Source organism: Meles meles, chromosome 3, assembly GCF_922984935.1.
Source record: "Meles meles chromosome 3, mMelMel3.1 paternal haplotype, whole genome shotgun sequence".
Lineage (NCBI taxonomy): Eukaryota > Metazoa > Chordata > Mammalia > Carnivora > Mustelidae > Meles > Meles meles.
Window position 1 is genome coordinate 146,132,299 of NC_060068.1, and position 25,740 is coordinate 146,158,038.

A 25,740-nucleotide genomic window follows, 5' to 3' on the forward strand; every position below is an offset into this window, starting at 1 on the left:
TGACAAAAAGAAAGATCACAAGCAAGCAGAGAGGTAGGCAGAGAGAGAGGGGGAAGCAGGCTCCCCACCGAGCAGAGAGCCCGATGCAGGGCCCAATCCCAGGACCCCGAGATCATGGCCCGAGTTGAAGGCAGAGGCCCAATCTACTGAGCCACCCAGGTGCCCTTGTTTTTTGTTTGTTTGTTTGTTTGTTTCTTTTGGGTTTTTTGGTTGTTGTTGTTTTCTTTGTTTTGTTTTGTTTTTGTATCCATTCTGATACCCTATGTCTTTTGATTGGAGTATTTAATCCATTTACATTCAGAGTGATTATTGATAGATATGAATTTAATGCCATTATATTACCTATGAATTGGTGTTTCTGAAGATTTTCTCTGTTCCTTTCTAGTCTTTTTTGCTTTTTGTCTTTCTTTCCCACTCAAAGAGTCCTCTTTAATATTTCTTGCAGGGCTGGTTTGTGGTCATGAACTCCTTTCATTTTTGTTTGTGTGGGAAATGCTTTATCTCTCCTTCTATTCTGAATGACAGTTTTGCTGGATAAGGTATTCCTGGCTGCATATTTTCCCCATTCAGGATATTGAATATATCATGCCAATCTTTCATCTAGCCTGTCAAGTTTCTGTGGATAGATCTGCTGCTATCCTTATTTGTCTTCTCTTGTTAGTTAGGAATTTCTTTTCCCTTGCTGCTTTTAGGACTTTTTCCTTATCTCCATATTTTGCAAATTTTACTGTATGTCTTGGTGTTGGCCTGCTTTTGGTGATTTTAATGGGGGTTCTCTGTGACTAGTGGACTTGGGTGTCTGGTTCTTCCCATATTGGAGAAGTTTTCAGCTATAATTTGCTTGAATAAACCTTCTGCCTTTTCCCCCTTCTCTTCTTCTTCTGGGACTCCTATGCTATGAATGTTACTATGCTTTATGCTTTATGTAGTCCCTGAGTTCCCTAAGTCTCCCTTTGTGATTCAGTATTTTTCTTTCCTTCTTTTCAGCTACCTTATTTCCTTTAATTTTATCTTCTGTATCACTTTTTCATTTCTCTGCTTCTTCCAACCTTGTGGTCATTATATCCAATAGGTTTCATATCTCTGTTAGCACTTTTTATTTCAGTCTGACTCATTTTTAGGTCACTTATTTTTTTGGTGAGTGACTCCCTGGTGTCTTCTATACTCTTCTCAACCCCATCTAGTATCCCTATGATTGTTATTTTGAATTCTGGATCAAAGATATTATTTGTATCTGTTTCAATTAGTTCCTTGTTCTTGTTCTTTCTTTTGGGATGAATTCCTACATCTTAGCATTTTGTTTAGGTCTCTGTCTTCATCTGTGCATTAGGAAAGCCTGTTATGTTTGCTGCTGCTGAGAGTAAAAGCTTTATTAAGAAGAGGTCAGGGCTCCTGGGTGGCTCAGTTGGTTAAGCAACTGCCTTCAGGTCAAGTCATGATCCTGGTGTCTCAGGATCGAGTCCCACATCAGGCTCCCAGCTCCATGGGGAGTCTGCTTCTCCCTCTGACCTTCTCCCCTCTCATGCTCTCTCTCTCTCTCTCAAATAAATAAATAAATAATCTTAAAAAACAACAAAAAAAGAAGAGGTCATACATTGTCCAGGACCTGTCATTTCAGGAAGTGTTTCTGGTATATGCTGTGTGTATTCCATTATTGTGTTTCAGCTGCTGTTGCTTTCAGGTCAGTCCTCTGCAGTTTCTCCTTGCCTACAGTGGGGAGTGCTTGGACCTTGTCCAGTGTGTGGTGAGTTTTAACTAGGTATGCCTTGGTCTGCTTGTTAAAAGAAGCCAGATCCTGTTTCCACTAGAGGTGAAGCTTTGCAGCTATGGTCAGTAGGCTTGAGGGGTGTGGGGGATTTATGCTGGTCTTTTGGGGAAGGGGTCTACTGCTGCTCTGACTCCCTGGCACACTTACCCTAGTAAAAAGGCACATGCAGAGCACAGGGGGTGGGGCTTGTGTAAATGGCTCAAGCCTCCACTGTGCTGTACTGTGCAGCTCACTGAAGTCCACCTGTGCTGATGGACAGGGGATAAAATTGATGTCAGCCTGCTCTCTCGTCTCTGAAGTGGGGAGTTCATGCCTGCCACTATCAAAGAAACCCTCACAAAAAAATTAACAATCTCCTCATGTGTATTCCAGGCATCCCTCAGATCTCTGACTTTACCATATCTGTGCCCAACCCATCTTCCCACGTAGTGGCAAGTGCTCCTCTGTTTATTCTCAGGCACACAGGCTGGGTTTCAAAACTCCAAATTTTAGGGACCCAGTGTGTCTGGACTTGTACTGATCCTCTAGGTGAGGGTGTCACTGTGCTGTAGCTGGTGCTGATTTGTCCTAGAAGGGCAGTTGCATGAACACACAGGAGCTTGGACTTCATAGTGAAATGCATACAAAGCCTGCATCCGGGTTAGCTACACTCAACAGGTGTCTCTGCCCATATGCTAATGAGTGGGACAGTGCAATGGTGCTCACTGGGTCTTTTTTCCCCTGAGAGGTAGTGCCAGGTCTCCCAAATGCACTCCAAGAAAGGGAACTGTCAATGCAACTCAGGGATCTTTAGACCATCTGCTCCCAGGCTTCTGCCCTCCTTCTCTACAGGAGCATAGCTATGCCCACCGAGCTCCACCCTGCCCAGGGCTCAGACTTCTTAAACTTCAATCTTTGCGCTCCACTACTTGCAAAAACTCACAATAATCAGCACTTCCCATTTTCCCAGTCAGTGTTTTGGGGGAAGTGTTTTTCTTCTGTAATCTGCTGTGTGCTGTGTATGTGCTCTCTCTCTCTCTCTCCTTCTTTCTGTGGTCCAAGCTGCCTCTCCTCCACAGCACCTGTGATTCTTTTTTCCCCTAAACCACACCTCCACACATCCTACCTTCCACCACTTGGCCTCTTGTCTCCCTCTAGTTGTGCAGTTTGTTCTCTCAGTCCTCAGATCAATTTCTTGGGTGTTTAGAATGATTTGATATTTACCTAGCTGTGTTGGAGGGTAGAGGCAACCTACCCTCCTTCTACTAGGATCTTCCTACTACTCTGCCATCTTAACTCCTCCCTATTCCAATTCTTTTTCAAATATCCCCAGATCTGAAGAAATATATCTGTTAATAATATAATTAAATATAATATAATAAAATAATATAATTAACCAAAATAATATAATTAATCAATATAATATAAATATCTGTTAATAATATAATATAATATAATATAATTAATCAAATAATATAATCAAATAACATAATAATAAAATAATTAATATAATTAATAATATAATTAATGCAATAATATAATTAATAATAATAAAATTAATCACCAATCTATCACAATCAAATATCTTATTTTATAATTAAAATGTATTGATAGTATTATCTATAATTAACTCAATATATGCTAGAAACAAAATTAATATTTAGTTAATTGAAATATTCCATGAATCAAAACTGCTTTGTTAATCAACTACTTGTGAATGATTTTATCTCCATAATTCCTTTAGTATAAAGGTAAAGAATTAGTTAGGCAGTGTCTCTGGATCTGGGTGCATTGTTTGGTATATTACCTAAAACTTAATCATTGCTATCTTTCCTTCCTTGAGGGAAGGGACATTCCCAGGGGCATTGACTGCTATTTGTAACCTACAATGTCGCAGACAGTGGGGAGGTGCTATTTCTCTTAAAATGCTCATCCACTTCATCATTTAATACCTAAACATCTACAAATAAAACTTCATTTCTAGGATTTATGAGCATTGCCTTTTGTTATGTCAAAAGTTAAATGCACAATATGTTGCCAGAATGACTCTTGGTCAACTGTAGACAGAGTAAGAAAGAAACAAAATGGATTATGGTTTAGACACAAATTTAGTAGAGAAAACTTGGAAACACAGCAGTCCATATGCAGACAAATCTGAGCAGATGAGTAAGTAGAGCCATACACATGCAAGGTAACTAGATACAGGTGTATATACTCAGCAACAAAGGAAGAAAAGGCAAATGTAACCACCTTTGTTAAACAAAAAAATAAATAAATAAAAACCTGGACTGTTAGAACAAGTGAGGGGAGGGGTGTGTACCTGTGACAACAGAGGAAGAACAGTGAGAGTACCAACTGAAGAGACAGTTAAACACGGAGTCCAGACAGACCATCCTTGCATGAAAGGTGAGGAATAAGCCAAATGGGATATCTGAAACGCAGTATTGGCCCAGGGTGTTGAGGTCACAGGTAACACAATATAGAGATTTACAAAAGGTGGGTGTGAGTCCATAGAAGCTTTGTAAGCAAAAGGATTGTCAGGTCGGAACACTATGTGGTGTGTGCTTTATCCTGACTGACTAAACAGGAAAGCCAGTGCCACATCCACTGAAGTCCCTTTTCTGGATTTTCAGACCCACCTAATGGGTGTAGTTGTTCTAGAGCGTCAACAACTACTTTCATCTGAGGTTGATGGTTGGTCTTCCAAACACCAGAGCAAGAATGACAGAGTCTTCATCTTATCAGAATGTAGTGATAGGAGTGGATGCCTCGAGTACTAGGTTGACAGGACTGTTGTGATCAATCATTGATGTCTATCATGAGTTTTGGACTATGTCCTGAGACACAAAAGTCCGCTGTCCCAACACTAAAGGGTGTTCCTTTCCATTTGGAAATAATGACTCCGATCTACAGAAAGCAAAATTTTAGTCTTTTAGGAGACAGGTAACAAAAACAACACTATCAGCCTCACTAATTATTCTTGAACCGTGGAGCTGTTGATCTGATTCTTCCCTAGGAGCCTAGTGATGGCTTTTGGTGGCTGAGAAGATCTGAGTATCTGGAGACAACTGGGATCCAACTCTTTGAGTGGAGAATAGGCATGGACAGGGAAGTTTCGGGGCACAGAACTTGCCCCCCACTGCCTCCACCCCCACCACACACAAAATTCAGTCTTACCTCTCATTGGAAGGACAAGAAACAACATTGAATATGTCACCATAGGTATCTAGTTTTTAAGACTTTACCAGTTGTAGGGGTTCTCTTTTGATATAGTGTAACCTTTTATCAGAAAAAATACTTACGGGAAAAACCTTTAAATTTAACATAAAACCTAATTCTTTTTGCTCCTATTGAAGCTTGGAAGACTGGATCCTTATTAGAGTGCATTTTTACAAAGAGATAAACATTTTAAAAAATAAGCATGAATGGAATCCAGGATAAAATGCATCCATTTGTGCAGGAAAATAGCTTTTACCGAAGAAAATGGCACAAATTCATCATATGGAGAAAAATGTCATTTCAAAGCCTATTTCCAAGATCAAAATGTAGAACTTTTAATACAATATATTAGCTTTTTAGATACTCTAAATCTACAACTTTTTAAAGCCAAAGGGTTTTTTCAATCTTTCTGAGAACATCAGCAATTAATTACCCCTATCAATAGAGAAATTGTCAAAACTAGTTTAAAACCACAGGGAAGGAACATCACATAAAAGGGGCTTTGCAAATTGCTGCATACCAGGGACAGTATGTTGAGCAACAGTTTTACTGAAATATTTTAATTAATCTTTTCTACAAGTAAGTACTAAATGCATATTACCAACTTTGTGAAATAAACTCTCATGTCAGGACTGCTAGTTTTTGTCTTGCTCATGTTAAATGCATTTCAACATGCCGTGACATAAAAGCTAATAAAAGGGCATCTGTCACAAGGGACTAAGTACCAAAATCAACAATTTGCATAGTGAACAAGGTTTACATTGTGGCGACTCATGTTGCCTTGTACAGAACAATGGGATGAACACTCCCTTATGGCCTCTACTAAGTACTAGACATGTGGCCTTAGAAAAAGAAATCCCCTCTCATCCCACTTTTTCCCAGTGGTGCTTTGTCAGTTCACAGCAAGGGTTTGACTTCATGCCCTGGTCTCTGTCTGAGAGGAAGTCCAGCTCAATTCAATTTGCTTCCCTCCGCCTTTTAGTAATGAAACAGCATCCATTTGGGCAGGCCCCATGATAATGCAGAGCAGATGGACAGAGTTTTGTCTAATTAGATTCTGGGCGGCCTGTTTGCTATAGTAAATGTGTGTGTATTTGCTTATTTCACACTTATTTCGGTGACAACAGCTTAGTAGAGATAACATAGAAATGAATGTGGGAGATAGTCTCACTAAAGAGCTACTTAATACAAATCAATAATTTTAATTCAATTACTATTTCCATCACCTACTTAATGAGTTGCTTGCAGGCTCCTTGAGCTAAAAAAATTAAAAATTCTCTTTCTAAAAAAATTATCATTTTTTTCTTTCTCCTTCCTTCTTTTCTTCCATTTTTCTTCCTCCCTTTTTCTTGTCGTCTTCCTTTCCTCCCTTTTTTCCATATTTATTTCCTTCCTTCTTTGTCCAGATTATTCGTAAGGTATCAGGTTTGTGATACAGATTATTTTAAATGTCTGATTAAATAATCTACTTAAAAATTCAATACCAAGAGAGCCAGTCTATTCTTTTCGCACTTGGAGTTCTCAAAAGACACACATAAGATATTTGAAAACCCCACAAGTTGTATTTCATATACATACCCACCCAGTGATATTTGTTGCCTTCCCCATCATTATCACTCACTGCAGTTCCTGTGGGTATGGCTGTTCACCATCTTCTTCAGTTAGAGACTTGCCAAAGAGCACTCAGGTGGAGGCAGTTTCACTGGTTAGTTTCAGAAGCAGGATTGTTCGACTCTCAGTCTTGACCTCTTCCCACTAAGTTTGCAGCTTCTTTATTTTTCCTAAACTCTTCATACATAAAAACACACACAAACTCTGGGGACCCAGATTGAGATACTGGAAATGGCGAGATAGAAAAAAAGCTTCTATTCGGCTGGTCACAGTTGCATTCTTACTCCAGTGACCTCTCCTTGACTCTCTGCCCCTGTAAGCACCCCGGCCTGAGGACTTCTCCGTCTGACTTCTCAATCAAATACATCGTAGTATAAATTTAAATCAGTGTCTTACAGATAGATAATTAAAGACTGTATCTTCTTATCTCATAATAAAAGTCTCACAAAATAACTTCATGCTTCCAATAAAAATGTTCATATCTAAAGGCTTTTGGAAGAGAGAGGAAGAAAATCTTCTTGATGAAATCTCACCACATAGTAGAACTACTTGTGCTTACAAAAAAATGGCACATAATCTTTGGAGATACACACTGGAAAAGCCAGATGTTTAATTCGGATTATGGCTATTTCCTGAAAAGCCAGGGTCTGTCATATGAGTCTCATATTCTTTGGAGTTGCTTATCTGTAAATAGTATTAGGCCCACAGAGCAGACATCATTAACCAGATACTGAATTTCAAATGCTCAACTTGTCTCTCCTCCTTGTGGGCTCTTTCAACAGAGAACAGTAAATAACCAGCTTAGTTTCAAAAACAAGAGCAAAAGAATCACAATTCGTAGCACGAAAACGTAGCAGGCTGGTTTGGGAATCCAAATAGTCCTTGTCTAAATCAAAAGCTGAGAGGCTCTAAAACAATTAAATCATGCTGATAACCCAGGGTGGAACAAAATGAATCATATTCTCACCGTGGATGCAAGGAGATATGTAGGCTAATCGCCTTTTTCCCATCAAGCTGAAGAGGAAGAGACCACATCTCTGCTTTTTTTTTTTTCTCCAAAGACTGTATTTCAGCATACACCAACATGAATTTATTGTCTGCCCCCTCCTCCTCTTGAGACCTGCTTCTCTTCTAGTCTTGCATATCTCAGTAAACGACACATCCATTTTATGTCACACAAACCAGAAACTTTGCAGTCTTCCTTGATAGCTCGCACTCCCTCTCACTTTCTCCCTCTATCACATCACTTACTTCTGACAGCCTCCTAAATAGCTCCTGAATCTGTTCTCTTTTCCTCATGTCCTCTACCAGCCCTAGAGGAGGTCCTCTTCATCTCTCATCTGGAAAAGAGCAAAATCCTAGTCAGCCTCCTTACCCCTTCACTTTCAAATCCTACCACAAAATTAATCTTTCTAGAATGTAAATATGTCCTGTTTTTTTTTTTTCTCCTTGGTTTATAACCTTCACTGGCTCCCCCTGACCAATGTAATGAAATCTGAAGTCTATATTATCACTAACACTTTCTGACACCTTCTCTTTCTTCACTAAGGATCCAACCTCACCAATTTCTCATCAACATCCAGAATGCTGCCTAGTTTCGGTAGCCCAATGGCTGCAAACATTATTCTCTGATCTTTAAAGTCCTTTTTGGATTCTTCTGGGCAGGCATGCTCCCATTAATTTTTTTTAAGAGAGTAGATTTTTTTTTTAAGATTTTATTTATTTATTTGACAGACAGAGATCACAAGTAGGCAGAGAGGCAGGCAGAGAGAGAGAGGGAGGAGCAGGCTCCCCGCTGAGCAGAGAGCCCGATGCGGGGCTCGATCCCAGGACCCTGGTATCATGACCTGGGCCAAAGGCAGATACTCTCCACCCAGGCGCCCCTCTCATTAATTTTTAATACACACCTCAAGTAGACCCCTTTCTGTCACAATTTCTCTGGCTCATCCTCCACCATGTTTTCCTCACTCCCAGCTTTGTGCTTATCTCATTTTGTTGTAATTTTTTTTTTTTTTACAAGAACAGAGAATCTCCCAGAGAGTCTGAGTACCTCAACAGTGGAGACCTCACTGTTCTCTTCACTGCAGTCTTGATGCAAATGCAAGGGATGCAGAAAAATCTGGGCAAGTGTTGTTTGCATCATGGATACATGATATCAGTGCCTCCTTTCTAAACTTTCCTTTTCTTTATTAATGTTGCCAACATTTTATTAGTCACCCAGGCAGAGAACTGTGCAGTTGCCTATGAGCAAGCATTTCTTCCATACCCCTCAACCTTGTTATCTCTCTTTATCACATCAAATAGCCTTTCTGGTATTCAACGTTGTCCATAAGATATTGCCACACTTTGGAATCAACTACATTTCATGGCTTCTTAAATTATCCACTCAATTCAACCCTTCTCCATTATTACTGTTCCTGAACTGGTAAAAGGGCATCATTGCCCCTTGCTGGGATCACTGATGAGTCTGACACAGCAAATCAACCATCAAATAAACTGGAATTTCACTGGTACTAAGGCACTCAGGAATCTCATTCATCTGTAGCATCCTGACTTCCTTCCTCGATATCCTAAATATCATTAGACTTGGTTCTTAACTTATTTCCCTGCTAAAATATCTCTAGTACCTTTCTGCCATGGAATATATTTACCTATATGTTCTCTTTAATATTTAAGATGAATTTAGCTGCTCTAGGCAAACATCATTCACTGCTCCAGTCCTTTGTCTGCTCTGAAATATAAGCAGAAATAATTCAGAACTTAATTATCTACTGCTGTACATGCAAACTGTTATAAATCACAATACATTCAGGACCAGTGAAATCCTGGAAAATGTAATGGACAGCATTAGATATCAGAGAATGATTTGCTGTTCGGGCCCACAACTGATGCCAGCAAGAGGAAGGGATGCCATTTGGCCAATTTTTCTTGGGTGTATCCTATGTATTTCCTCCCGAGATCTTGCATAGATAAAATTTTCTTGTGAGAGGAAGTTGACTGCCTAATACAATGCCTGAAATACTTCTGTCCATAGACATTTTCCACTTCCTTCCAGATTTATTCTACCCTCTAGTTCCTTTCCAAATTTAACTACAATTCTAACTCTGATTAACAGTAAACTTTCTCACTGTTGATGAGTCACTTTGTTTTTCCATAAAGAATAGAAGGTTTTGTTAAAATTATTAGCAACATCTGAAGAAGAGATCATTATTTCCCATGCTTAACAACATTTTTGAAGTTAAATATAAAATTCCTCATCTCCTATTTTCAAAGATACAGATTTCATTTCACTTGGTACATACGCTAGAAATCAGTTTTTATTCTGTCATAGGAAAATTCTTGATTTGAGGAGACTGCTTCTCTATCATTCCTGACCCCTCTACCCATACCACATGACGTCTCTCTTCACATCACCTAAGCCACCTAGGAAACTGATGTGCATTGTGGGTAGCTGATTTCCCCCTTCAAGCTTTTGCTCTTCCAAATTAGATAAAATAACATGACTGCCAAATTAATTTGACTCCTTAATACCAACAAACAAGTGCTAAACTCCTTAGCCAATGCTTTGAAGCTCTCCCTAATTTTTCCCTTATCTAACATTTCAGCTTCATCTCCCACCTCTCACTATTTTACATATAAACGTAAACTATGTCTCCATCTTAGACTACAATCAACAAGATGACTCATGTTTCAGGCATATCTAGTTCCTTCTCATCTTTTCCCTTTGCTGTTTATATCATCCACTCACTTTATCCAGAGGGATCTCTGCATCTTTTTTTTTTTAAGTGAGATATAATTCATGAACCAAAAAATTCACACTTTTAAGTGTATAAATTAGTGATTTTTAGTATATTCACAAAACTTTGCAGTCATTCACTACTATCCAATTCCAGAATATTTTTATCATCTCAAAATGAAACCCTATACCCATTAGCAGTCACTCCCCACTCTCCTCTTCTTAGTCCCTACAAATCACAAATCTTCTTTCCGTTTCTATGGATTTGCCTCTTCTGGATATGATATGTCACAGAAATGGAATCATACAGTACATGGCCTTTTGTGCCTGTTTTCTTTCACTTAGCATGTTTTCAGAGTTCATCCACATTGTAGCATGTATCAGTACTTAATTCCTGTTTATGGCTGAATAATATCCCATTGTATAAACATGCATCATTTTCTTTTTCCATTCATCACTCAATAGACATTGAGTTGTTTCCACTTTTTTGGCTATTGTGAATAATGTTAATATAAACATTTGTGTAAGAGTTTTTGTGTAAACATATTCAGTTCTCTTAGATATATTCTTAGGAGTAGAATGCTGGATCACAGTGTAACTGTATTTTTAACTTTTTGAGTAAATGACAGCTGTTTTCCAAAGTGTCTACCCCATTTTATTGTCCACCAACAATTTTTCTATATCTTTGCCAACATATTATTGTTTGTCTTTTTTATTGTAACCATCCTAGCAGGTAAGAAGCGGCATCTCATTGTGGTTTTGATTTGCATTTCTCAAAGACTAAGATGTTGAGTATATTTTCATGTGCTTATTGGCCCTTTGTATATCTTCCGCAGAGATACTAGTCCATTAGTAGATATATGATTTGTAAATATTTTCTCTCATTCTGTCTGTGGGTTGTCTTTTCACTTTCCTGGCAGTGTCGTTGAAACACAAAACCTCCCTCGTATCTTATCTATTAAAATTCTACTCATCCTTCAAGACTATTTTTAAATTCTTTTTATTTTTTGATGGTCTTTTTAGCTCTTTCAAATTCATGCTATCTCTTTACTTTTTCCATGGGCAGAGCACTAATATCTGCTAAATATTGCTTTCCGGAAATGTTCATTCTCTTTACATTGGGATTCTCAAGATCAGTGACTGCGTTTTATAGACTTTGCTTTCTTCCTGGTATCTTTGCTTATATCAAGAGTATCAAAACACATTTTGTTAATTTATTAAAAAAGCGAGAGCCAGTAGAACTAAGACAGATAGTCTACATATGTCGGTGTAAGTGTATGTGAGTCTGGGAAGCATATTTAAAGTGACTCCTTCACATGAATGAACTTTTATGGAAAATGCTCTCTCCTAGGGTGGGAATGTAAGGTAAGACAATTATACTTGGATACCCCTAAACAAAAACACCAACAGGAATTATACTACCAGACATTATTTAGTTTATTTCTCAGCTAGACTTTTTTTAAGTAAACACAATTAAGAACATTCTATTTATCAACACACAGTGCAAACTCTTTTAGGCATGTTTCTAATCATATGCTCCTATAATTGCATTTTCTTCTACTGTTCACAACTAGAAATTTGTTTTCTTTAAATGTGTGTTTTTAAAACCATGAGTTCTTGTGATTGCTCACTTCTCAGAGAGCTAAATGAGCATTGGTTCTCTTTCCCTTATGACTAGTAATACTGTACTAATGAAAAACAGGGCCTCTTTATTTATAATGGCCTTGGGGTCAATTATCAATTTATCATCATGTCCTGCAGATTTAAAATAAAATATGCTGTGCAGTATAACCATTGTACAAAATTGACATTAAGTAGATTCTCTGAGTTTGGACTTAATAAAAAATACAAAGAGTGCTGCCTAAAAGGTTTCTCCAACTATAAATTCTATTAGGTAGCTTTTAATACAAGACAGTAGGAAACTGAACAACTGAATTAGAGAGAGTTTTTTCACTGCTGTTTTTTGTCTCATACATGTGAACAGTCATTGGAGGAGTATTTTCTAATTCACAGAAATAATATTTCGTATATCTTTAAGAATAATTCAAAACATTCCTAACGTTTTACTTATGTCAATCCCTGTGTAGATCTTAACCTATTTACATCTAATGTCAACCTATTTGCATCAGCGTCCTGTTAAGTCTAGGGATTATATGCATGAAAGATAAGGAGCAATGGTTTCTTGTGTCCAAAAAAACCTAAGTCCTTCACATTTACCAATTAATTCATATACACCAAACTCAGCTCACCTGGTTACCACCCTCCTAGAAGTCTGTGAGATGACATGAAGTTTTATATTTTAGCTCTTACTGAAAATAACTCTAATTCCCACATAAAACCATTACTATCCATGCTGCACTGCTTATGTGATATTATGATCAGCATATCCTGCCTACCCATGTATGCATTATTATATAATTATACACACACACACACACACACATATGTATATGTGTGTCTGTATATGTGTGTGTGTGTGTTTTTTAAAGCCCCAGATTCAATGAGCATGTAAAGGCAGAAACAGAGTTGAAGGTTAATTGCACATTTGAGAGTGTGAGGTTGTTTGTCAACTTTTGAGGACGTAGTCTGCCTGCTGAGTCCTACCCGATGAAGACTGAGGAAAGTCTAGGTACTATGCGCTCAGTCCCTCAGAAGCACCATCCCTGCTGTAAGTGCCCAATAGCCACTGGCTGCAGTGGTTACTGTATTCGACAGCATAGTTACAGACCATTTCCATCTTCATAGAAGCTCCTGTTGGACAGTGTTATTCTAGAAAGCAAAGGACCAATTCTTTATACTTTAGGTTCCATTACATTTTTAATGCCCCCACTTTGAAGAGTGACTTAGTCTGGAACTTGAATTGTTGATTCTGTCCATTCTGTGTCTTTGTCTACTCCTTACAGTTAGTGATTTCTTGTGAGAAGAGTAGAATGGAATGGGAAAAGGAAATAGAAGAACATAAATGAGTAAGATGTGAGGATCCAAGGTATTAGTGATGCCAAAGGATTTTGACCATTATTAGTTGAGTTGTTTTTTTTTTTTTTAAGGAGATAAAAATCTACAGAGTCTTTAAAAGATCTGGTATAGAAGTAAAAGCTACATTAAGGAATTTTGTTTGTTAGTTTTAAAGGGCTGCCAGAACAGACAGACATTATATTTTCTCAATAATCAGTTTCGTGTTTATAATTTTTCTTATAATTTAAATGACAAAAATTAAAGCATAAGAAAATCGGCGTATATATCCCTGTCATGGGAATATAAATAAAACACCAGATTTCTGTACTGACTCTTCTTTTATTAAAGGCACTAAAAATATAACATAATTTGCTTTTAGATCCTTTCTAAAATACAATAGAGTAAAAATTGTCATTTCCAGAAAAAAAAAATTGCTTATTTCAGAGAACTACTTCTGGAAATACATGTATCACATTGAACGCCTTAAATTATTTGTAAATATCATCTAGAAAATTGGTTTAAAGTAAACTTTATTGTATGTGAACTATGCAGGTAATGTTCTTTCCCTCACTTTGCCAGGAGCAGCCTAGAAGGGAAGTACATTTGGTTGCACATAACTATTTTTTTTAATGTGTTTTTCACTATTTACTTTCAAAGTGATTTAAAAAAATAATCATAACAATATCTGACTTCCCTAGGAAGAAATGCTGTATGTATTCATCAGGAAAGGGATAGCTTTCTTTGAAAGAAATGGATTGCTCATGAACCACTTACAGTCTGGGTCCAAACTTTGGGTGCCATTATGAGAAGCACACCAACCAGTTGGACAGACAAGGCGGGTTTTCAAGCAGCACCTTCTGCCAAGCCCTCCAAAGCATGGCACACCCCAGCTCCCGTCTGTGAAGTTGATGAATGTACTTCAGACAGGGCTAGGACACAGCTCGGTACAGTTCTCTAAACGGTGATAAATGACCACCTTTGTGTGAAATGGGTTAGGTGGGAGGGCCACCCTTTGACAAGGCAGAAAATGAAATGATTACTATTGCATTCTATTGACTTGTCTGGTTAGAACAGTTGTGCCTCTTCCTAGAGGTTAATTGGACTTGAACTCAAGAAATTAAGAGGTCAGCTGGGGTCACAGTGACAGCAGGCCCACTTTTAACTTGCTGCTAATAACATTTGGCAGAAGGAGGATGAATCTGGGAATTTTAGTCTAGGTGCAGTTCCATTTCTTTAAGAGTGATGGTTTGTACAGATTATTAAACATACCTTAACTTTGTATCACATATAAAAATTCAATGTGTTTTCAATTCCTGCCAGGCACTCTAGTATAACTGAATGTTCTTAAAACAATAAACATTAGAATACATGTTATCTTATATATTTATTTATGCATATATATGTATGCATTCATGTTCTTAGAATAGTTATGGAATATTCTCTATTATGAAATGAAGAAGTTTCGATTTAAAAAAAAAAAAGGATTCAGAAAAGCTTGACAATAACATTCTAATGTATTACAGGGCTCTCTTTTCCTACCCAAGACTGAATGCTACCCAATGTAAGGAAAGCAGATTGGAGTGTTTTATTGTATGAATGGTAAGGCATAGCCTAATGTGTAAACTCTCTATTTCACATGTATGTTTGCAAGCTTCATACATTTTGACTTAAGAATATAGTAAAACAATTGAATTATAATTGCTGCCCAAGAAGCTATCCCACTTTAGTCACATAGGACGCATTTCAACTTCCTTGTGCTTTTCTTGGTTATTTGACACTTCAGAGTCTCTTGTGTAAACTGACTCTGGTGCTGTCCTGTGTGGTACTTGCCACACTGCTGATCTCACAAGGAGTCCAAGTGAGGGGCAGGGTCCCCGAATGCTTTCGAGGGGGAGGAGCAGGGTATACAATGAGCCACAAGGGAACAGAGAGCCTCAAGGGAGACTTGGGAGGAATCTTGGCAGTGTTGTCCAGATGGTGGGGAAAAAGCCACATCACCTAATTAGCGGTGCTGCTCTGGCAGCTGTGTGACTGTGTGACGGGGGGGCACCATGAGGGAGGCAGACAACCCCAGAAGTGCTCAGTGCTGACGCTGCCCCTAGCCCTCTACATTACAGATGTCTGCTGGTGCTGGTCAGGTCCCGTACTGTGTTCCTAAGAAACCCGGGTATGGTTGGCTCAGATGTTAAGCATCTGCCTTCGGCTCGGGTCATGATCCCAGGGTCCTGGGATTGAGCCCCACGTCGGGATCCCTGCTCAGAGGGAAGCCTGCTTCTCCCTCTGCCTTTCCCCCTGCTTGTGTTCCTTCTCTCGTTGTCTCTCTCTCTATCAAATAAATAAATAAATCTAAAAAGAAAGAAAGAAACAAACAAACAAACAAACCTGGGTATGATGGAGAAATTCTTTTCCTTCTTTGTCTTAGGGAAAACCCCAAAAGAATAACAAAACTTTGGAGAGCATGTACACAGCACCTTTTTTATTTCAGCTTTGTTGAGATATATTGGCATATAACATTGTGCAAGTGTAAGATGTACAGTGCGTTAATTTGATACAGTTATATTGCAAGATGATTACCACCATAGCCTTAGCTGATTCCTCCATCACGTCACATAATTACCATTTCTTGTGTGTGTGTGTGTGTGTGTGTGTCTGTGTGTATGTGTTGAGAACATTTAAGCTTTATTCTCTTAACAACTTTCAAGTATATAATATGCTATTTTTGACTATAGTCACCATGCAGTGCATTAGATACCCAGAACACATTCATGTTCTAAATGGAAGTTTGCATGTACCTTTTGATCATTATCTCATTGTTCTCCCTCACTCCCATCCCTGGTAGCCATCATTCTCTCTAATTCTACAAGTTTAGGTTTTTTAGATTCCACATATGAGTAAGATCATATATTCTCTTTCTCTCTCTGACATTTAACTCGGCATCATGCCTTCAAAGTCCATCTATGTTGTTGCAAATGAAAAAAAAAAAACTACAAACCATATATCTGATAAGGAATTAATACCCAAAATATATAAAGAGCCCATAGAACTTAATAACAACAACGACAAAAATCTAACTCTCTGATTAAAAAAAAAATGAGCAGAGAAATTGAATCATCATTTTTCCAAAGAAAACATACAAAGTGTCAACAGGCACAGTTTCTTTTTCAAATAAAGTAACTTATTTTTTCTTATATGCCATGGCTTTCCAATAAGAGGCATACCACAATAAAACTCAAGGAATATTGTCATATCAAAGAACCGTGGTATACCAACCAGACTCTTTTAGCCACCTTAATACTAAATTTCATTACTGTTCAACTTAATAAATTGCAAAATCCCTAAAACGACCGGAAGAAATGTGCCAGGTTTTGATTTATTTTGTAGAGGAGAAAGTGCTCTGGGCTAGAAATGAGGAGGCTTACATTTTTTGCCAATTATTAAAAATAATCCTAGACAAATCATTGAACTATATTGGTCCCCATCCCCATTTGTAAAATGAGAGCATTGGTTTTATTGATCACTAAAAGCCCTTATAGATTTGAAAATCGGAGCTTCCATGGCAGTAGGTCTCAACCTTGACTGTACATTAGAATCACCTGGGGAGCTTTAAATTGAATTAACCTCCAGGGGTGAACCTGGGCACTGGTGTGTCTTAAAAGTTCCCCAGGTGATTCTAATGTGCAGTCAGGGTTGTGACCTTAGCTCTATGATATCACCGAATCCAGGCCATGCCTATAACTATGAAACTACTCACATTTATCGAGCACTTAATACAGGCACTGTGCTTGCCGTGAATATATAAATTATGCAATCATTGCAACCTGCTATGAATTGGGTATAATTAGCCCAGTTTTACCCTGTCTTCCAAATGAGGAAACTGAGGCTTATCCAGGTGAAGCAAATCAGCCAGGGACACCTGGCTAGGGAGCACCAGAGCCAGCAGGATTTGAACCTGAATCGGATGCCAGAACCTGTGCTCCTAAGGACTGCAGTTTGCAGCCTAGGAACAGCTGTTCTATGCGCTACTAAAGAAGCTTCCATCAGGATCGCAAAGACACCTTATGGCAGCCTTGCAAAGGCGTCTCATGAAAAAAAAAAAATTGCTGGGAACATCTCTTGCTGGCGGTTAACAATCATCAATCCTCCTCAGCTGTGTTGCTGCTCTTTGTGCCAGGAGGGTAACCGAACTGCTTTCCTAAATCCTGTCTCACTTGAGAGAGAACTGAGCGTCTGCCATCTACCCAGCCGGGATGCCATTCGGAGAGAAAAGCACCAACTCGCATTTGAAGTTAGGCCCAGGTGGGGCAAATGAATGTGGACGCCCATGTATCCGTGCAGGACTTCCACAAAGGAAAGTGAAAGTAAATTCCTCTCCTTTGAACCATAATGCCGCTAATTTATACTGCGGCCTATCAACAAAGCATTAACATGCATTTTACCAAAGGCCCGATTGAAGGGGAGGTAGAGAACAGGCTATAGTTGCCATATACATGTGTATATATATAATCAACCTTTTAGAATACGCTGTGCCAAAATAAAACTAATAACTTTAGGGCATAGAATCATGCTTTAGGTGATAAAACTAGTTCATTCATTTCACAAATCTTGTTTAATTACCTTCTGTGTGTGCCTAGCCCTATACTTGGCACGGAGGTAACCGCAAAATTAGGATGTACTCCAGGCTGTAAAAATTCTATCTGGTTAACGGAAACACGTACGCCTTGTACATTTATAATTCTGTTCTTTGAGAATTCACAATGCTTTATACTCTTTCACTGGGTCATTAAAACTTTACAAAATGACATTCGGGTAATAGCACTTGTGTGGGAAATTGAGGGCGCCTGGCTGGCTCAGTGGGTTAAAGCCTCTGCCTTCAGCTCAGGTCATGATCCCAGGGTCCTGGGATCGAGCCCTGCATCGGGCTCTCTGCTCTGCAGGGAGCCTGCTTCCTCCTCTCTCTCTGCCTGCCTCTCTGCCTAGTTGTGAGTTCTCTCTGTCAAATAAATAAATAAATAAGGAACCATGATGTATATAGGAGATGATCTTCAAAATATAAAGCTTAGGCTTCACATTTAGAAAAATAAATAAATAAATAAATAGGGAAATTGAATTATCTTGTTTCCTTGTACTTTGAAGAGCCAGTGCAAGAGAGACAATGCTGTTTGTGTGTGACGATTTCGAGAAGTTGGGACCTAACAAGAAGCTGTCTTTCTTTCCTTCTGTTTTCTTCACTTTCTTTTTTCCCCTCTCCCACCCCCAGCCAAAGGGGTACATGGAATCAGGACCCAGAGGGCTTTCAGAGATGGAAGAATTTGGATGTTTCAGGGCATTCGCAGAGTGGGAATGAGAGCATAAAGAGAAAAGAAGGAGGCAGAGGGTGGCACTAGAATAATTGGACTGTTGTGAACTGAATTGTGTTTCCCCCACCGAAAAAATTCATATTAAAGCCAGAACCCCTCGCGTTATTCTCTTTGGAGGTAGGGTCTTTAAGGAGGTAATTAAGGTTAAATGAGGTCATCAGGGTGGGGCCCTAATCCAAAGAGACTGGCGTAAGAAGGGGAGGGGCCATCAGACAGCACTCTGTACTTGCACAAAGGTTGTGTGAGAATATTGCCGCTGCCTGCAAGCCAGGTAGAGAGCTGTCTTCAGAAACTGGCCCTGCCAGCACTTTGATCTCATAGCCTTCAGAACTGTGAAAAAAATTTCTGTCATTTAAGCCACCCAGTTTGTAGAATCTTATCATGGGAGCCTGAGCAGACTAATACATGGAGGAAGGCTAGGTGTGGGTGGATGAATGAAAAATTGCCCTTGGCAGGGTGCCCAATATGACTGTCATGGAAAGGAATGTCTAATGTGAAATTGAAAGTTTTGTGTGTTTATGCACCGTGGGATTCCTCCTGTGACCTCCACGTCTTCAGCAGGACCTGTTACACTTCTGTGTGGTCATGGTTTACCTCTTGTTTTGTTCCTGGCAGCCAAAAGGCAGAATCTCACACCTGGGAAGATACAATGCAAACTAGGAACAGTATACACGAAGAGGTGCCTGCAGACAGCTGGTGCCCAAGGGAATACAAGCCAGGGAGAGGAGTGATTCTCCGGAAGTTTGGAGGCAGCATTCTCTAGACCTAGAGATATCTATGCTAAAATAGAGGCTGAGTGCCATTAGGAACCTCAGGAATCATTTCTAATTATTCCCTTATTTTAAAGATGAAGGAAACGGGGCCTTGAGTCATGAGGGCTAAGGTATTTTTTACTCTTCATTCTTGTCCAACTGGAAAATGACAAAGTTTTGGAACTCCAAATTTGGTGCTTTATTGTTTGTTTACTAAAACAGTCCTTCTGATTTGCTTTAAGCAATTATATATATATATAAAATATATATTATATTATAATATATAATATATATAAAATGAACACACACATAATGTATATATGTTATATGAACACATATATAATATATATATATTCCCCCCCGTCTCAAGCCCTGTACCACCTCTTGAAGTTTCCCAGCCTTACTCTGATTTGAAAATTCATACAATAATTATACTCAGTGTTGTTTGAAAGACAAGATGAGGTTATTGAATAAGAAAGTGCCTTACACATTGTAAAGTTGTGTAAAATGTAGGGTGTTTTTATTTTTTATTCAACTATGTAGTAAATTCACATAAATATGTTCATTTTTGTCTAATGAGAGAAATTAGATTGTATTTTAAAATCAGAAACTGTTCAGACTGGAAAAATACATTCTCTTAACTAGTACTTGACACATTATCATTGCTTTTTGTCAGAACACACACATACATGCACATGCTTCTAGTAGAAACATCCAACAGGCGAGGTACAAAAATGGAAAGATGCTGACTTTGCATTTAAATAGGGCTAAGCTAAAAGCTAAGGCCTAGTTATTTCATTTAGTAACTGGAATACATTCCTGAAAATCTCTGTGCCTCAGTTTCCTTCTCTGTATTACTGGGTTATTGTGGAGCGCAAAGGAGAGATAAAGTATGGTTTCACAAGTGCCACTTACAGAAATACATATTTGTGTAAATCCTTGAAGAAATGACTTACCAGTGAAATGGGAAAGGCAGAGTATTGCCATCCCATGGTTGCCCAGTAGATGAAGGAGAGGACACACATAGCAAAATAGTTCCCTTTGGGGAATATTACTCAGCCATCAAAAAGAATGAAATCTTGCCATTTACAATGATGTGGGTGGAGCTAGAGTGTATTACGCTAAGCAGAGTCAGTCAGTCAGAGAAAGACAAATACAGTATGTTTTCACTCATATGTGGAATTTAGGAAACAAAACAGGTGAATATATGGGAGGAGGAAAACGAGAGAGGAAAACAAAACATAAGAGACTTCTAACAATAGAAAACAGAGGGTTGATGGAGGGAGGTGGGCAGGGGATGAACTAGATGTGTGATGGGAATTAAGGAGGGCACTTGTGATGAGCACTGGGTTCTGTATGTAAGTGACGGATCACTGAATTCTACTCCTGAAGCCAATATTGCACTGTGTATTAACTAACTAGAATTCAAGTAAATAGTAAAAGAAAACATTTGTTCCCTTTTGTCTTTTTGAAAGCCAGTCTTAAGTAGATTTAATTTTGTGACGTGAGAGACCGTTTTTTTAAAATTACATTCACAATTATATTAAGAGTCTGTTTCCTTTATATTATCAAAAAAAAAAAAAGAACAGGTATGAGAAATAAACAAGGCTAGGGTAACAAATATGTATTTGTTAAAGTGGGTTTCCAGTCAGTCCTTAAAGCTGTTTACCTCAGTAAAGAACTGGCTTACAATTGATCTGATTTTCTGTCAGGGGGATTGTGCTAAAGTTAACATAGCTCCGCTGGGTCTGGCACATGAAAAGTGTGGCCCCGGAGGGTGAAGGCAGTTCCTGAAAGGGAAAGAATAGAAGGGCTTTTAAACTCTCCAGTTTCTAGTACACGTGAGATCATATTGGATGTGGTACAGACATTGCTTTGCCCTGAACAGTGGAGCAATTCAAAGACTTTTATATTTTTGCATCACAAGTACCAAAGAAAATATTTACATTTTAATCCATTGCATTTTTAAGCTTTTTAGTGGACATTAAGAATATAGCAATTTTGTCTCAACCTGAGTTAATGTAAAGACAAAAAATTGTAAAGGTAAACATTTATTTCATTAAATGTTTTTATTTCATCGGAGATTTAAACAAGAATAACCACAAGTGAGTGGAAAGGTAAACTAACTTTTAAACACTGAAATAGTAAAAAAAAAGAATTAGAACAAAGGTATTTTGTTCTGTATATTAATTGATGCTTGGGAGCGATTTAATTCTTGACTGGCTTTTAGATACTCAGAAATTCCTTTCCTTGTACACTATTTAGCATTTGATAAGGATTCTGACATTTTGGACATGGTTTTTAATTGAGAGTGATAAAGAGATTTTTTTTAGTGCCCTAAATATTTTATCTAAAAAGAAATACTAATTTTTGGCAATGTAAATGTAAAACTATAATAAATTCTAGGACACAAAATATCTATAGCAATCTGAAATACATAATATTCTCTTTTTTTTAAGATTTTATTTATTTATTTGACAGACAGGGATCACAAGTAGGCAGAGAGGCAGGCAGAGAGAGAGAGGAGGAAGCAGGCTGTCCGCAGAGTAGAGAGCCCGATGTGGGGCTCGATCCCAGAACCCTGGGATCATGACCTGAGCCGAAGGCAGAGGCTTTAACTCACTGAGCCACCCAGGTGCCCCTAAAATACATAATATTCTTATACATTATTTCTTTTTCTCAGTATAAGAATGACTCCCTAAGGTATCACTTCAGAAAATAATAATGTTGCTATATTTATTCCAATTTGACTGTGATCAAAAGCCATTACTAAAAACTAAAATGTGTGAGCTATTAATATTAGAAGATATATATCTTGTTTCCTCAGTCATTCAAGCTTTTTAACCAAGAAATTAATTAATAACTTCTTTCTTAGGAAAGGGGTGCCTGACTGGTTCAGTCGGTGGAGCATACGACTCAATCTCAGGGTCATGAGTTCAGGCCGCACACTGGGTGTAGGGATTGCTTAAAAAAAAAAAAAAAAAACTTAAAAAAAATTTAGGAAAGTGTTAAATACACTACTGTTTTAGGTACTTTAAAGAATAAAAAATCAAAAAGCAAAAAGGTAAAATGAGGAATTTTCTTGAGTCCAATATATTCCAAGAAATGATAGAGCCAGATAGAGTTAAGACTTAGAAAATAAAGTATTTCTCAATTATTTTCAAAGCTACTAAAAACTCCCTTGTTATGCCAATGGATACAATATTCCCAATAAGTAAGTAAATAAATAAATAAATGTAGGATAGGCTAAATAACAGTATATGGAAAAAAGCATAAAAATCAATTTTGTAATATTGTCCCAAAAGTGAGCATTAATTCCTTCATTGAATGTCTTAGAAGTTAGATAAGTCTAGGCTGTTCAGATAGAAAAGAAGTTTTCATTCCATTAATATAAACTCTAAAGGATCCAATCTGTTCAGTGGAAGAATTTATCTGGAAAAAATAAACGGAATCTGAATATTAAGAGTACTACTTATATTGACAGCAATATGTTTGTTGAAGTTCAGAAGAGAATCTCTCCATTAGATATCTGAATCAGGGTTTGAAGCAGTTTTTCACTAGTAAACAGTCACCACAGTAGCTACATGTTGCTTTCAGGCTCCTTGCAACCAGTAAGTCCTTTCAAACACCCCACAGTTTTCCTGTAAGAAATTACTTCTCTTCCACTGTGTTCAATTTTGGGAGGTTGACAAATCAAGTTGCTGGGTCCTCTCTCCAGGGAAATCTGGTTTTTGAAAATGTCTTTTAGAACCTCTCACCACCTGTACAGCCACATGGATTTTTCTCACTCAAGGGCTGAGGAATACAAAGAGGAAAAAAGTGGTCAATATTTGTTTCTTCCTTTCAGCTACAGATCAGTTCCTGCTTTTTAACCCTAGACAGTTACCTGCTTTCTCTAATATATATATATATATATATATATATATATATATATATATATATATAATATTATATTATAATATATATTATTCTATTATAATGTATCTTATCATATATTATACTATATATTATATATAATTATATTATATATTAACAATTATATATAAAATATATATTATATTGTATTATATATATATTTAAAAGATTTTATTTATTTATTTGGCAGCACCAGCAGTGGGAGCTGTAGACAGAGGGAAAGGGGGAAGCAGACTCCTGAGGAGCAGTCAGCCTGATGTGGGGCCTCCATCCCAGTACTGTGGGGTCATGACCTGAGCCAAAGGCAGACACTTACTCAACTGAACCACTTAGGTGTCTCAACAGTTGCCTTCTTCTTCAATATTCCTTTGATATTCTAAGTGACTCCCTATTCTTACAGTAATTTTTCTTTTGGCCAAGAGTGAGATTTGTTTTTTGCTAGAAACTAAGAGCCATAAATTCCAAGAGTCAACAATGCAGTTAGCCTAATTCTTAATCCTGAAACCTCCTGGGCCAACCATACATATTGGTAAGTTGAGACACAGTTTGGCCAAGATTTCAATCTGGCGTGGAAGTGATCAAAGCCACCCAGTTTCTGCTACCTGTGATATCATCTGGCAAATGATACAGGCATTGCTTTCCCCTATTATTTATTGAATGCTTGACATGTGTCCGATAGTATGATGAGCACTGGGTATGAATTACATCATTTAATCCTTATAACAAACTTCTAAAGTAGGTCCTAGTATAATAACCATTTTGCTTAAAAGAAATGAATACTTAGAGGGGGTACCCTTAGAGCGTTTCCCCAAGTCTCACAACCAGCAAGTGGCAGAGCTAGAAGATATGTCCTTCAGAGATTAGCTAAAGAAAGTACAATCAATTTGGGAAGACATATAGGTAAAGTTTTCTCCAGAATATTTTCTTCCACTGTTAGAAGTGCTTCGCTCCAATTAATTCTTGCCCGTCCTTCCTTCCTTCCTTCCTTGCTTCCTTCCTTTCTTGCTTTCTCTGAAGATAGATCTCTTTTCACTTAACTTCCAGATTATCTGACTGGTCAATGACTGCCACTGACTCAAACTTCTCAATTGAGTGAATCTAATCCGTCAAAAATTCTGACTGGGGGATTTTGTTTTTTATTCCTTCACTCTTTCTTGGGTAATCGTCTGCTCAAAAGAGAAGATTTTCCAATTCCGGTTAAGATGGCTTTCCCTTCTCCTTATGTTCTTAATAACCAGATGAGCCTTGGTAAGCAGTACAGAATACAAAATATTAAGAGATGTCAAGACAATGTCAGGACAAATTGACAGCCTTGTTTGTTTTTAAAGTATTGTTCAAACAGCTTTCACTCTAGCCAATTAATCCATAACTGTATAATATGGTAATGGACCACCATAAAATGCTCATTGAATTTTTTGTTTTTGTTTTTGTGGAAATGTAAACTAACTTGAAAATCAGTAAAGTAAAACCAGGCTGCTGTAAAAGTGATGGTGTGAGTCATTATTCAGAGGAAATGCCTGTGGTCATGTCAATCCATCAGAACATTTAGCATCACCTGATTCATCACCATGGTTAAAGGCAGAAAATGGAATTTTTCCAGAAGTATAGCCTCTTAGATACTTTATCTTGACTATTTGATTTTACTAATATGGTCTCCAAAATTTGGTGATATTAATGATAGAATGGTTTATTTTGTGGGCTGTAATGTTTCATGGACTTTCCTGATAATCTTTCTCTGTACTTGCTAGTTAAGAACTTTAATATTAACTTGTTCCTTCATCAGTAAAATAGGGGTACAATACCTACTTAATACCGTGGTTATAAGGCTTAAATTAGATATTGAATAAAAGCATTCAATATATACCAGATATTTAATAAATTGCAGGTAGTTTTATATCATTATTGTTAATATCAGAGACCATGAGTTTTGGAACACTTGTATAAGAACTATGAGTTTTCAGTAGTGCTGCAGAGATTTCAGCTGTTGGGAGGGTTAGGCTATGTGTCTCTTGTGTATCCAATCACAGGATTTCTTAGAAGAGTCAGGGTTGGAATTCCTAAGAGATCCATTGGAGGAGCCAAACTCCTCCATGCAGCTTTAGGGCAGTGTGAAGTAGTCCTATCAATACTTGATTTGGATAAGTGAAGAGGTGGAGGCTTCCACCAACCCCACCCCACTCAATCACAACAGTCAACAGCATAAATTAATAAAAATAATTTAAATAACAAAATTCAACAATAATAGAAGAAGAGAAATGGAGATATTGAAAGCAGTGAAAGAAATACATGCATTTACTAAATCCAGGCATTATGCTAGTGAGAAAGCCAATCAAAATGTTATGTTATGCATGATTCCCTTTATATACCATTCTCTAAATGGCAAAACTATAGAAGGATAACATGTTAGTGGTTACCAGGGAGTAGGCATGGCAGCATAGTGATTGGTGT